We start from the raw sequence: 16,021 nt of genomic DNA on the forward strand, positions 1-16,021 counted from the left end.
TTTGCAGAAAGCTAAGTTGTAAACTTTGCCACTTCAAGAAAACTTTGGGAAATCGCAGCAGTCGAGAAGATATTTTGGCGGGAATTGTGCAGATAAACAACCTAGTTGAAATGATCACAATATGCAACGCAAGAATAGGAAATGAACATTTATTGGTTACAATGGTAAAACAATAGAAGAAATTCACTACAATTTAAGTAAACACCCAGCAAATCTTCACTACGTTGATATTCTAATCAAGATTCGCAGTAGGGTAATAGGACTTATGTGGAATTAATTGTGAATCTTAAAAGATAGAACACTGAAATTGCGGACGTTAAAAATCCCGACATACCGTAAGTCAAAGCAAGAATGCCGGACCATGACCCTGAAGCAGAACCGCAACCGCAACCGCTGCGTTTCAACCGGAAAGCAGAAATCAACCCTGGACCGCAATATGCTTTTTTAAATGCCGAGAATGAGGATTGCGTTCACATGCTTAAGGGGAACCTAAAAACGACAAATTTAAAATCGGCAGCATCTGCGGGACAAGTAGCTCGCAAGATGAAATCCTAGATACAACTCCGAAAACAAACCAAGTAACTGTTGAACATCAGAACATGTCACCACACCGGTTTAACTTCAAAAGGCTCGCTAACAACCAACACGGGGGATGAGAAGGCCCGCAAGAGCTTGAAAAGTGGAGAAGCTACCGGTGACGGAAGCATAAGCGTGTATTTTTTAAGGGAGGTAGGATATATTGCACTCGAACGCTTGGGGCACTACATTCAAAAAGTTCGAAGCATCTAAAAGTGCTTTTACAAGAAAAAACCATCAAAAAAATTCTTGCTACAAGAAGAAGGACACCAATATATTAAGAACTACAGGCCATCAGCCTACTCTAAGTTATATACACGTTTTTAACAAAGAAAAATATCACCAAAAAATAACAGCCTCGGCTTCAATGAAGCAAGATAGGAGGCTGGATTTATGAAAGGATACTGAGCAATAGATTACAGCCACGTCGTCAATACAGTATAGAAAAAACGCCAGGTGTCACAATCCCAGTTACATGGCATTTATTTACTTTACAAAATGTGTTTGCTTCGGTTAGCACCTCATCAGTACTGTAAGCATTTCAAATAGAGGGATATACTATAGGAGACCTTCACTGGACTCCAAGACGATATATCTCAATTATACACGAGCCAGAAAGTTCTTTAAAACCCAAAAGAAAAATGACTATCTATAAAGACGTACGACAAGGTGATACCTATCACCAGAACGGTGAACAGCTTGTCCTCAAGCGACTATTGTAAAAAAGGTGATTACGAGAACACAAAGAATACAGAAGCAATTTCAGGTATGCAGACGGCACAGCCTGAGTAAGTGGATCTGCAGATATCCGAAAAAATGTTTGACGAAGTACACTCGCAAATGAAAGGTAAGGCTTTTAAAACATGTGTCATTATGTTATAATTCAGGAGAAATAAACGTGCCAGTCACTCGTTCAGCAATTGCAACAAAGCCCTGAAGCAAGTTGTAGTGTGTGACTGCCGCGCTCAGATCGTCTGTGCTGATCCCAACAGCGAGAATGAAATCCGGCACAGAAAATGATTAGCTGATGACCACTGGGCACATGGTTCTAAATAGTGAAACGTTATTTCTATCACTAACAATTATCTACAACCAAGGAGTCCTTCTGGTGATGTCATACGAAGCAAAAAAACACTGAACCACCTCCAAGCAAATTTATTTTTGCTCAGCGGTCTAATGAAACAATAAAAGGACTAATGTACAGTAAAAATAAACGTGCTTCTTGAGTAAAGAACAAATTACAGTAGAATGTATCACGGAATGTATCATTGTCACTCAAAAACAACGATGGGTGTAGTGGAATTGGTTATGTGTATATTTCTCTGAAGTGCCTGTGTCTTGTTGGGTCTACTAGATTGAATGTTATCAGGATGTAGACTACGCCTATGCCTTCCCCACACCCACCACACACGGTTCATGGAGAACCAGTAAGAAGTTGTGAATGCGTCGCCGGTAGGTGGCCTATCCGTAACGTGGCCAGGGTGACTTTCAAGTGTCTGTTGCGTGTTTCTGTTGCGTATGGCCCCTAGTGGGGTTTTGTTAGGTGTAACTTGTTTTCTGCCTCGGAATTCTAGTCTGCTTGCCAAGTATAGCGAAGGTGCGTTTGAATGTGTGGATTGAGGTAAGTGTAGGGTAAAGTTGGTATGCCAGTGTATTTGTAAGTACAGCAGCAGTGAAAATCTGATCCGCGGTTTCATCACCCGCTATCCCAGAGGCGCCACGGGCCCAACATGCAGTCAATTAAGGATTTAGAGCATTCGCAGAGATAGTGGTCCTCAGGACGAGCATTATGATGTTTTTAATGACCGTGTGGATGACAATGCTTGCACCCCACTCAATGAGTCGGCATAAAAAGAGACTTTGGGACCTTAGGGTAAAATAAATAATTTTTAATAAAAAAAATGGCTTACGCCTCCACCGTAAAGATTGTGGTTCTTATATTCATAGCTCTACTTTCAGTAAAATTGGCACCGTGCGCACCACAAGACACTGGGGAGGATGTTTTGGACTCATCAATGCAAAATTCGGCCCAGTGATACTTATACGGTAAAAAGGAGAAGTTCTGCGCGAATTGCGCTTCTGATAACTCGATTTTTCTCAATGTTTATAACTGACAAGTCGCACAGGATGGGGTGAACTTGCCAATGGGTAAAAGCGTGCCACAGGATGTTTTAGGTATCTTAAAAGGAGACAGGAAGTTCAGAGACCTGCTCTTTGCCTCTGAGTGTGAAAGGTGCAAGAATTGTTGGCCGATTTATAAAGATCAGGGATATAGATGTATCAATTAAAAGTGGTTTGAAGGATGGTTGTTCATTGATGAAATTTCAAAGGCGTATAACAAGTCAACAAAGGTTTACTGGTGTGATAAGCGTAATTTGTCACCCTCTGCCTAAACACACTGGACTGGGCTAGTACGTAATCCGCCACAAGTGAGGCGGAGTCCCAAGTGAATGACTGGGTTGAGCATTTTAATTGCTCTTTTCGTGGCTCACCCATAGTCAACCCTCCCATAGCCCAAACGAGATCCCTCTGAACTGTTAAAAACACGCCGGAGGAGTTGGTTATCGGTCCAATAGGATTGTTGTGAGAGGACCTTTAGGATATTTATCGTTTGGATGCATTTATGCTTGATTTGTTTGATGCATTGAATGAAAGTAAGTTTTTCATCTGACGTCATGTAAAAAGTTGTGTTCCTTTTTTACCACAAACGAGTTGTCAGAGTCTGCTTGCATCCCGCGTTTTGTTGAAAATTAAACGCGGATGCTTTTACAAGGATTAAGTTAAACCCATCTTTGTCAGCCCAGTGAGCTAGTTTGTCAACCCCAAGCTGGACCTGACGTTCATATATAGACATGTTACATGATTTAAGAGACCAGTGAACGTCATCTACATAAATCAAGCACGAGATGGTTGACGACAGTGCCTTCGCAGGGCATTCATCTCTACTATAAACAAGGTGCAGGTGAAAAGGCCACATTGAGGCACGCCATTCTCCTGCACGTGGACGTTTCAAAGTGTCCAACCGAATATCACACGAAATGTTCCTTCAGACAGGTAACTTGAAAAAGTATTGAGTACGTTACCACATATAACAAAAGATTTAAAATCTTTGGGAATGCCGTAGCCCATTCTGGTATCATACACTTTTTAAATATCAAACAATACTCTCATGTCATAATGACCCTGTATGTAGGCGTGTTTAATGAATGACTCCGATGCAACAAATTCTTTGTTGGTGCAATGCCCCGCCCTGAAGCCTGCCTGCACGTCTCAAGAAGACCATTGTACTATAAGAAGTACACGAGTCTTCGGTTTTATCTTCTCGGGAAGCTTTCACAGGCAGCTTGTGAGGGCAGGCAGTCAATAGCTTCCAGGATATAATGGGTCCTTCCCTTTCTTTAGCATATCCACTACAATGGCCTCACTCCGAGACCTTATAGTCTGCCTCGTAAGCTATATGTTTTGTATAGGTCTAGCATTGTCTCAAGATTGTCTGTGTGTATATGTTGTGTCATGGTGTGTGTAATCTGATCTGCGCCTGAAGCTGAACTTTACACATGCTCATGGCAACCCTCAACACATGCAGTGTCAATTCAGATCTGTAAGATTTTGATTTCTGTTTGTCATTTAAGAGCTTTTTCTCTGTAGTTGTTTGGTGTTGCATGAAAGCGTTAGTGTAGTGTGCTGAGCTGGGTAACGTGCTGGGAGTATTGTGCGAGTGCGTTAGCCTGGTCTACGAGCATGTTCCCTGTAGTAGCTACAAGAGGAGGCTGTATGTTGTTTAGCGTTTAGTTTTTGTATTCGTGTCCAGACTTTGGTCGTGTCTTTGTACAAAATATTGGAAGTGGAAAAAGCGCACCAATTCACCCTTTTTGCATCATGACGCACACCCTTCTGAAACCCATTTGCCAGTTTAAAAGAAATTAAATTATGAGACACTTCAAATAAGACACCCCATACTTTTTTCCAGGCATCTCGCGCTTCACTGGAGGCCTGGAAATCAACTTTTGATAAACGTCGACGATATGCGCCGTGAGGAGTTTGGTGGCTTCGTCTACGTTTATGTGTGCAATGGCTGTGTGCTGTAGTTTACATGTTTCTATAAATGTATTCCAGTTTGCACTTGCTTTATTAAACATTTTAGGAGAAGATGGACGGCTAGGGCCTGTATCTAAATACGTTGGTGAGGTACTGTAATTGTCACTACGTAATGGGTGTGTGCCCACACCCCACTTAAGAGAAGAAAAAAGAACTGGGGACCCAATCGCCAAGACAAGATAAGTGTAAGTGTTGTGTCTTATGGTATAGTAGGTAGGTTGTTTCTTGTTGAAAAGGCATGCTCCCGACGAGGTTAAGAATTTATCAATAAGGCGTCCTCGGGCATCCATGCGACCACAGCCACAAAGAGAATTGTTTGCATTAAGGTCGCCTAAGAGGATGTATTTGTGTGTGAACCGCTCAACCACCGCCTCGAATTCGGAGCTCTGAATTTTAAAATCGTTTAGAATGCAGAGAGACCATACCATTATCAACCTACTAAATGATATTGTGCGGATTGCTACAGCCTCAAAAACAGTGGTCAAAGTGATAGCGTGGCATGCTAAGAATTTCTGCGCGCATATTGCCACACCACCGGGAGACTGTGTGCAGCCATCCTAGTTATTTCTGAATACCATAGAACTGTTCAAGAAATTGGTGTGATCGGAATTTAAATGTGGCTCGTGGACACACGTTACACTTGCCTGATTACCATGCAGGACCTTATTAACATTATTAAGGCATCTGCTGTTTCATTGAATTAGGTTTTGTCTTTCAATTATGAAGTGCTCAGGTGTACTGGACTGTGTTTCTGTATCGTCTTTCGGGGCTTGAATTTTTGGTGGGGGGTAGTTAAGGCCCTTGGAGGTTTGGATGAAGCTATCCGCTTCTTCCGCTGCGAAGCAGACAGGAAAAGTCCCACATTTATGTCTTCATCAGATCTGAGGGGGGGCGGAAGGTACCCGGCAGACCTGGCCCTCCGGGCTTGGCACCCATCCGGGTGCCCTCCGATCGAGCCCAGGCCACCGATGGCGTCAGGAGCGCCCCAGGTGGCATCGGCGGTGCGACGGGGGTGGAAAGTACCGCGGGTTCCTCCCTCTCCACCTCCCTTGTGTCCTCGCCTGTGCTTTCGCCCGGTAGAGAGGGAACAGTGGATGCAGCGGCACTCCCAACAGGCGTGGTATGCACCGCAGCCGCTGCTGCCTCAGCGAACGGTGTTTGGTTGGGACGGGCCACCAAAGGCAACCCGAGTGGGGGCTGGGCCGGCTCGCGTTGCTGGGTCGCCGCCGAAACCAGACGCCAGTCTGCCCCCCGGCGAGCCGCGTCAGCGTACCTGTCCATAGGGTAAGAGGCAAACCTTTTTTGAGTCTTGGCGAGGGGGATTTTTTCTGTTACATTTACGGTTAATATTTTCTTCTGAACTGAAACTTTTCCCATGTCTTAGAGTAGGCCGCGTGTAGGCACTGGCAGTTAATGCAGACGAGTTGTTGCGAGCTACAGTTATCCGTAAGGGATCATGTTGGGCGCACTTAGGACAGGTTATTTGGCCTGGACACGTGTTAGAACAATGCCGGAACCGCAGGCACTTTTGCAGCTTCGCGGATTTCGGATGTACACTGTAAAGGACCACCGGATTAATCCGACATTGATGTATTCCGGAAGAGCGGTGCGGACAAATATCCAGATGATGTGTCGAGTGGTACTATCTTATCGTCTTATGTTATGTTGAGGCGCCTGACTGCGGTAACACCCTGACTTCTCAAGCCTTCAAGAGAGATCTGCCGCCATCTAGCGTCCTAGATCTGTCTCTGATATCACACCCTGAGTGCTGTTATGGCTTTGGTGGGAAATTACCTTAATCTGCAAATCCAACGTGCGGGTTTGTGCAAAGAGTTTTGTGCACTGTTGCTGACAATTTACTTCAACCAAAAGCTCGCCAGTTCATAGTTTTTTAGCTCTGTAGGATGGAGTTAATAAAAGTTATAAGTTACTAAGTTAAAATTATTATGTTAAAACAGGCACTTGATTTTAACCTCCATCAAGCAAGAACCACATCTACTCGAGGTGATAGCACACTTGATCTGTTGCTCACCAGTTCTCCCGATTAGGCATTTAGTGTCACAGTCCTCCCTGGAATTAGCGACCACAATATTCTTCATATATCCCTCTCAATTCCACTGGAAAAGGAGAAACTATAACCAAGATAATAACCGACTACAACAGGGAAAATTTTGACTTAATTATTCAGGAACTTTGTCGCTTTTACGAGAACGCTGAAAAATCATACACAACGCGCTCAGCTAATTCGAATTGAAAAATATAACCCATGGTTTAGTAAAAGTATCAAATCATTGCTCACATGAAAAAAAAAAAACGTCTATATGAAACAGCAAAATGCAAAAGTAGCCCAGAACCATAGAATCACCACCGCCTGTGTAAAATTGAATACAAACAGGCAATAATTGCTGCCAAGAATATTTTTTTCCTGCAGACCTCATTACAATCCTTCGTTCAAACCCAAATAAATTCTCCCGTATAATTTCTGCAAAGCCACAAAATTGCCATATAAATCTTGTTAACTCAGATGATGAACCGATAAGCTCCGAGGAAACCGCTGCTGCTCTAAATACCTTTTTCACGTCCGTATTTTACATACCGAATACCTGCTCGGTTGAACCTATACCAGACTTCTCTTCTCAGACCATGCGTGAAATACAAGTATACCTAAATGGCGTATGCGACCTAATCCACTCTCTTAAAATATCATCCTTGGCTGGCTGCGATGACATCAATTTCAATTTATTTAAAAACACTATAGCACTCTCTAGCAAATTCTCGTACCTTATATTTACCCATCTTTAAACACAGGAACCTTGCCAGTTAATTGGAAAAAGCATAAAATTACCCATTTTTAAAGAAGGAAGGCGCGAAAGCCCCGGTAATTACCACCCGATTAGCCTAACTAGTGTTCCATCTAAGATTCTTGAGCACATCCTACCATCATATCTTATTGCCTACCTAGAATCACAGTTTTTTATACCCCTTTTAACATAGTTTACAAAGGTATCTTGCCTGGTTAAACTCAGCTGGCCGAATTTGCAAATGACATACTGCAGCAAATGGATGATCACGTACAAACCGATGTAGTTTTCTTAGATTTCTCCAAAGCCTTCGATGGCGTACCCCACGAGGACCTAATCATCAGAATAACCGCTATCGGTATCCCCACAAACCTTATAAAATGGCTGGAAAATTTGTTAACAGGACGGGTTCAGTTTACCTTTGCAAGCTATTTCGAATCAACTTTTACCAGCGTCACTGCCAGAGTTCTCAGGGCAGCGGCTTGTCACCTCTATTATTTCTTATTTATGCAAATTACCTCCCTAGTAACACAAAATCACAGTTGCGCCTATTTGCAGATGACTGCGTTCTTTATAACCGTGTTCACTCCCCGAATGACGCAATCATCCTACAACACGACCTTTACACCCTCACTTCATCGTGCAAAAAATGGCATGTGCTCCGTAACCTCACTAAATAAACTGCCATGTCCTTCACGCGTAAACACAACACCTCACACAAAACCTACTGCATTATTTCGGTTCCCATTGATCACACACGCACTTACAAATATCTTTGAGTTTATATTCGTATACGAAGTGGCATATTTAACATACTCACATACTCACAAACTCGCATATTTAACATATGTGCGAGCAAAACTCGAGTATGCATCGTCCATCTGGCATCCTTCACAAGCTTATCTCACCGATGATTGAGAAGCCATTCAAAATCGCGCACATCGTTTAAATACGCCACATTATTCAAGACACAGCGTAGCCGTACTAAAACAAACTTTGTCACTTGTATCGCTCGCTTCACGTCGCATAAGATCTCGTATCTGCCTCCTTCACACATTGTTTTACTTTAGAAGATCGGTACACCCTCTCCTAAAACGCCCATTCTAACGTCATCTCGCCTAACTCATACGCACCTCCTCATGACCATAAAATGCCGGATGACGGCGATGAGCAGCTCACTGATCCCCCATGCCATAACACTCAGGAATGCGCTGCCAGATAATACTGGTTCTTGCAGGGACTGCAAAACATTTGGCGAAAAATTAACTCGTTTCTAAAATCCAAATGACACGTCCTAACAGTACCTTTGCCTTTTGCGGTTGTAGTTGTGTTTTACGGTAGTCACAGAATTTATTGATCGCCTGTCGTGTTTTTTTATGTTTTGTTATGCGTGGTGTTTCTGTTTGTGTTCTTTATTGGTTTATTTCTTGTAATCAGTGTGTACGTTCATATTGTTACATTGCTTAGAAACTTCAAACCTCGATGTACTTCCCCCAGTATGTAATGCCTTTTGGCCCTCAAGGTTGAATAAATGAAATGAATTGAAAAGAAATATTTTCTAGAGAATTTTAAATCAAGATGACCGATTCCGAAGCAATTGGTAGTGCTTGTTCAACAGATTGCATTACCAAAAACTGGGGTAGTTATCAGGTTTTGGAATGTTCATGGTAGGAAGGACTGGAAACGATACTTTGGTGCAGCCCATCTTAGGGGGTCCGATCATTGTGTTTGGGGAATTTATAAAAACCATAAAGCATAGGAAAAAATGCAGGGGAAGGGGGTCTCTTCGTCTCACTTTCCCCTATAGCAAAAGCTTATGGGGTATTTCCCTCGGTTCGAAAGTATTCCTCGCCCACTGTGCAGCAAGGAGGATGACAAGTAACGCAAGGTATGTTGTGTCGGTACTGGCAGTACTGGTAAGGAGACCCGCATTAGCCAGGCAATGGGTGATGTCAACCCAGGCAACCGCACAAACGTGCACTAGGCCACTGTCGTCCTCCTCACCAGTATCACTTCGTGGAGGCACCGACGTCACGGCTATGCCGGTATATACGATGGTGTGAGTGATGGGCGATGTATGCACGACGGTGAAATTGTGCACCCTGGGGAGTCGAAGCCGGCTTTCTGAATTTCGAGGAAGGTTTTTGAATTCTCTTCGGTGAGGTGCGCCTGCCCCCAATGAATTCATCTTCAATACGATATAGACATGTGATCTGCTACCTAAGGCTGCGAATTGCACCTTGGCATAAATTTTCATCTCTTTCCGTTTTGTATATTTAGCAGTGTGGGAAATACGGACAGCCACGCTGTTCCAGTTTTACCGACTGTTTCCACAACAAGAATGCTAAACGTTTTGTAAGAGTTTTCTTTACAGATTACTTTTACGTAATTATAAAATGACATAAAGAACGGTTTTCGTTGCAGGAACACTTGGTAAGTGGGGCTTCGTAGTTATTTTGCTCTGTTTTTGTGATCCGTCCGTAGCGTTCCTATATAACTATGACCATCAAAATTACATTTCGAAGCTTCCCGTCATGGTTGACGTGTTTCCACGGAACTGCGCAAATTTAAAATTATTCGACAGCGAATCTGCTATGCAAGTCGTTAAACTTTTGCACACATCTTTCAGAAATTTCTAACTCTGTACCAACTTTTAATGTCCTAGCACCGATATATTTGCAGGTATAAATGTTAACTTCTTGCTTTTGGGGTTGGCCCTGCTGCCAGGGCCAGTCAGTTCTGGTTTCAGGGCAAACAAAATAAACCTAGCTAATTTTTGCGCCAGCCTGACAGTAAGCGCCATACACGCGTTATCGCGGGGCTCTTTCGATAGTTTGACACGTTAAAACAGCTAGCGTAGCACATTTATTGGAAATAAACACCGCGAAGACTAAAAGCAAACAAAACAGGCACCATAGAAATGTTTGGCAAAGCCGCATTAGCAAAATAGCCTAATACGCAAATAACGCTATTGTGCTGCATTTATGCCGTTGGGAGAAAAACATTTCTGCTGCATCTCCCAGACACTTAAATTCAATGAAAGGCCTTATAATACCAGCGTCCGTGAAAATGCTTTTAGAACAACCCACAGGCTCTCTAAGCGTAAAGATTAAAGCTAGCGGGGCGTAAAGTTAGGAAACATAATTACCCCGTGCCCACACTAAAATAGTTATAGGACAAAGACCGAAATTGACACAGGGTGCATCACTGAAATTTGAATAACTCAAAAACCCGTAGGCGCACTGGTCAGTACGAATACTTCCCTGGAACACCTGAGGAGGGTATATCTGTATATTTCATCAACTTCTGTGCAAAGAATGCGAAAATAGAGTCCTTGAAGCATGTCGTAGTCTAAGTTTTGCCTGACTTTTGAGAGCATTGTGCTGCCCTTGATTTGCAAATCTCTTGCAAAAGGTTGCCATTGCTGGCCGAGCGCACGACACATAATTTTTCGGCTTAGAATAGTATTAAAGTGTAGAGGACTGGCTCCAATAATACAACAGCTTTTTAAGGCCACCTGAGCTTCAAACTAGCCATTTTTCTGAAGTGGTTAACCTTTCAAACAAACAGAAGTCCGTGGATATCCTCAGTAAGTAGGCGGCTCAAATAATGCCTTTGGCTGAGCGCGTAATGACAGAAAAACCGATAATCGCTCGATCATTATCACTGCCGGCGTGTGCCAAAATGTCGTCGGGAGAAAGCTTCTCTCGGTCTCCCACGCTTTTGTGTCGCTTCTGCCCAAATCGTGCCGGTATGGAGTGCGGGCTGCTCTGGAAGTAACCGTCATCTAAGATGTCTGACCTATACTGAACGGTTCAATTATGCTAGGATGGATTCCTGGACCATAAACACTACTCCCTGCTCAGAGAAGCATCTAGCCACCCTGGTGTAATTGTTGGCCGCCACATACCATTGAGACCAACTCAATTATCGGCCATTATTCGCCAGCTGCTCTAGAGCAGCTGTAAACGAGGACAGTTAGAACAGAAGAGCAAGAGGTGCTGAGAATGTGTGGTCTCGTATTGGCCTCCTTTACACTGGAATCACGGGCTCCAGCAGTTGTCTTAGTAAAAGACTCTAGCGACGTCGCGAAGCCCGACGGCACATGTTATAAACTCAAGTGCTAATGCTGCAAATGAAAAGACACCCAGATTGGAAGAGATCACCGCAGGCACCGTCTCCTCCAGGAGCCAAAATGGATAATCCCAGACATTACTACGAGTGTGTATTCCTTCCCGAGTTTGCTTGAGGATCCTGCCATCGCTGCCTCCAGTGAATGACGAAGAGCTGGTGGAAGTCGAAAATGCTCAGCGTTAATTTTCACCCGGACACTTAACGCAAAGAAGACTTGGACTTCTTGGAAGGCCGGGTACAGATCCGCCCCCCCCCACTGAAAAATTAAATGAGGATGCTGAAACTTAACTATGCGTCCTGCAATTCTCCCATACAACAGCTTCACCATCTAAGTCGGTCACGCGATCGCAAGATTTTCCATTTGTATTTTCAGCAGCTTAGTTGTAAAAAGAGGCTAACTGAAACCAATCCAACGTAGAGCTGGAGAAGACCACCAGGTATTTTGTTTCCTCAGTCTTGCGATCCTAATGGCGAAGGTAGCCGAAAAGTGTTTTTGCGTTGTGGGGTTTTATGCCGTATATTGGCTCTTTGTTGCTTTATTTTGGCATTTACGTTTGTTACGCACCGGCTGACTGTATCTCCAGTATACCTATATAGTAAACATGAATCTGCATTACACCTCAGCGCACTTTTTCTTTTTCTGCTTTGTGATAAGATAAAGAATGGGTTTGCTTCTTAAGGTCTTGTAATTTGATTTTAGTTATGAATAACGAACAAACTTTTGCTTTACCAATGTTTTGTTTCTTTCGTATTACAAATGACTAACTTGTGAAGCCTCAAAATCAATTTTTCTAAATCGGGGATATTGTGCCACGTCTCATTTTTCTCGTAACGGTCCACGGCTTTATTGCTTTAGGTCTTAAAATTGATGTGTTCTCTGGCCACTTTACTTCGTTTTTAATTCACTTGAACCTACTAAGATATACCTCATTCAGGTCAATCTTATTCAGGTAAATCAATTTATTCAGGGCTCGGTTCACATTGCCATTTAAACGACTAAAAGCCTCTTTTGAGCATTCCTAATATGAATCATTACAAACAAACTAAGCGTTGGTAATTAGAGCTGATTTCATATGACCCTGAACATGCAAACAGTCATCACCAGAAATAGGTTTCGGCATAAGCCGACCCCAGGTTTAGGCACATCCATATACGCTACTAGGCACATTTCCGAACAGTTTTTAACGTCCCGCTGTATTCGTACTCACAAAAAATTTCTGCTTACTGCGCAGAATGTTTATATGACCAGGGCTGCCAAAACTCAGACGTCTCTTCAATATCAGCAAACATCCATGTTTTATGAGCCATAACAATTCAACTATGTTTAATGCACATAATCGTCTAAAAGTTTTGTTGCTAGGCAGGTCTCCACACAATCAATAAGGTCTTACTTTATGCCATTCCTGCCTTGAATTCAATCTTCAAACAGAAATGTAGTATTTATGTGAACCTGGTGCTGCTTTAAAATGGTTACAGCTCCGTTGGTGAGATAGTATGCATCCTCATAAACCTAAAAGGCCGCGGATCTTTTGGCTACAATGATGATGTCGTAAATATTGTTTCAGGTTTTTGGAAGGCTCTACTTGTAAGAGGCGTTGGTGTTCAGGAAAGGGTGTCATGTACGGGTGTCGCTAGTAAGTGCGTTTCCCGTTGCGCATTGAGATATTATCTTATACTCAAGGCTATGATGATAGAATCTTGGAGTGAACACTCATTCTTTGGCCTTCTTGAAGGTTTTAATATAAGAAATGAAGTAAATGTGAGCCATCACTCCTTCACAATCTTACCGACTGTGTTCATCCTTGGAATTTTTATCTGCTAAATCACATTGGCAAAAATATTTTCAGGAAATAGTAGTCATAAATTGACGTCAAGAGCCCTGTTTTCTTTTCAGAAATATTATGTAAGTTCCTACTTCCACCTTTTTTGCTCTGAAATTGCGAGTAAAAAGAATTTTTCAAAATAAGTGTCGTTATCAACAATTTTTTCGAAGCTACCTTTAATTCTGGCCGTGTTTAGACGAAGCTGCATAAATTTCACCATTCTCGGCAGGGGATCTGCTACGTAGTTTCAATCCTCTTGCACTGATCTTTCATAATATTGTAGAGATCCCTTGTACCAAACTGACCCTCCCATTACCAAAACTTTTACATATACAGATATTTTGTTTCCTTTCGCTTTTTGGGCATCCGCGATGAGTCACACCTGGATTCAAGGCAAGCAAAAATTATTGTTTCCGGAGTTGAAGGAGCGCACTGTTGGCTAAATTTTGCGCATCTATGTCAAAATTTGCCGTTATTGGCGGAACCCACGATAAACAGTTTTTTGGCTAAAACTAGCAATAAAAATTTGAGGAATGACGCTAATATAACTGAAATGGTATTTGTGCTCTTTTGAGCTAGAAAAGCCATTTTTTAGAAGCTAAGCATGGCCGTGGCCCACCTCTAAAATGTTCAGGCGTCAGTGGTCTCATCAGTTAGCCAGCTGCTGAGCTCAGTCCTCCAGTACTGCTCGTAGAAAATTCAGAACTTGGAAACGCTGGTGCACTATCAGAGCAGGTGTGCGCTGCAACGTCGCCCGCAGGATACCTCTTTTGCCCCCTTGGAACGCAACCCGTGCAATGTTCAACCCCAAACCTTGTGTTTCGAGGGAATCTTAGGTGTACTACTAGAGGAGCAATAAGACATACGTGGGATATCAAACCATTACCCCAAAATAGAAGGACCGGGGAAGGCTTCGCAGAGATTTGTAGCATGTATATTCAATGCTGCAGTGAAATACAAGAGAAGAAAGAAGACCAGAAAGATTTTCACACACTCAGAAATACCACGACACTTGGAGGGGTTTCTATGCCTTAGCGAGGGTCGCGGTTGTTGTGAACTAGCTCAAGAAGCGGTACAGGTTAGAGATAGTACAACCCTATGTGCCAACAAGCTATGCCATTATATCCGAAGGTACATTCCATGAGTAAAGAAGGCAGCAACCAGGAGTGAAGAAGGCAGCAACGCCGTTCACAGTTGTGGTGGGAGACTCAAACGGGAATGTCAATATGAAGCAAATGGGAAAAAGGTCAATGGGACTCATCACAATAGACAATTACAACAGCCGATGAGATGAATCGCTGGGATAGGCAGAGATAAACACCCTGAGGTGTATCATTCCATCCTTATACTAAGTGAAGAATACAAATTGAACATGGGAGAGCTCCGATAGTAAAGCAAAAAGAAACAGAATTCCCAATTTAAAGTGACTACCTACGCATGATGCAAGAAGTAAAGAATCTGAGTAAGATTCGGAGAAGCTATCATAGGATGGTTGCATGTAAGATAAGGCTAAATTTTAAAAAAGTGGGAAGGCAATTTCTGAAAACTAAGAAAGAAATCCCAGTCGTACTAAGTTTGAGCCTGAGTCCAAGCGTTCTTTTAGTATCTCGAAACAAGAGTCATTTCAATGAGTACACTAACAGCTGGAATTTTTGTATTACTCGAAAAGTTTTCCCCTTCACCTCGAGGACCCTATTTGCCCTGTGACAAGACTGTGCTTCATTTGCGCATGTGTTGTCTCTCTTGAATTTCTTAGGTCACAGTGCCTAGTTGTGGATGAATTTCGACCTGCATACAATGTATCGAAAAACTCGCCTTCAACCATCTCAAGGTTTCTTATCTTAAACCGTCGACTCGGGTCGTTTTCCATCTATCAGATTCAATGTTCTTCAACACAGCACAGTGATTCCTCAGAGAATCGCGATGATGTCCTGCCCCGAGAATAAGAAATTAACAACTGCACTTGCTCTAACATGACAGGTCCTTGACGCCGTATTCACTATGTAATATGTTCAAGAAAGAAAAAAATAACCCATAAATTTTAATAAAAACATGAGCTTTATGAATACCCGCAAGAGTTTTGCACACTTGTCTTGAACGTACTGGCACGCTGTTCGCCGAAGGGGCTGGAGTGGTGTCTGGTTTCGGTGGCGCCACAATGCCTTCAGCTGACTCCTCCTACCCTTACATTCTACCCCTACACATTCAAAGGCTGCCTTTGGAAGCCATTCCTGTCCTCACACAGGAGGGCAATACCAAAGTGGTGGCGTTGAAAACGAACACTGAGCGAACAGGTGCCGCTCCTTCAGCCCCTCTTTAACCCTGCTCTCAGTACCCGCTAGGACACTGAGGAGACGGATGTCGTGGAACCCTGCTGCGGCCTTTACCCTCTCCACACCTTCTGTGTCAACCATGGTGCCATGGGCAATCCCAATGCTGTTTTAAATATATGTAGCAACCACCCACCCGTATGTCATTCCTAGAACTTACACCTAAGTTGATGTGATAACTTGCACCTTGATGAAGTAATATTTATCTTTTTTGTTAGAATTGACAGCACAATTATTCATCTATCGTTTAACATTGTTC

This window comes from Haemaphysalis longicornis, unplaced genomic scaffold, assembly GCF_048455015.1.
Source record: "Haemaphysalis longicornis isolate Haplotype H1 unplaced genomic scaffold, Haemaphysalis longicornis Haplotype H1 scaffold_11, whole genome shotgun sequence".
Taxonomy (NCBI): domain Eukaryota; kingdom Metazoa; phylum Arthropoda; class Arachnida; order Ixodida; family Ixodidae; genus Haemaphysalis; species Haemaphysalis longicornis.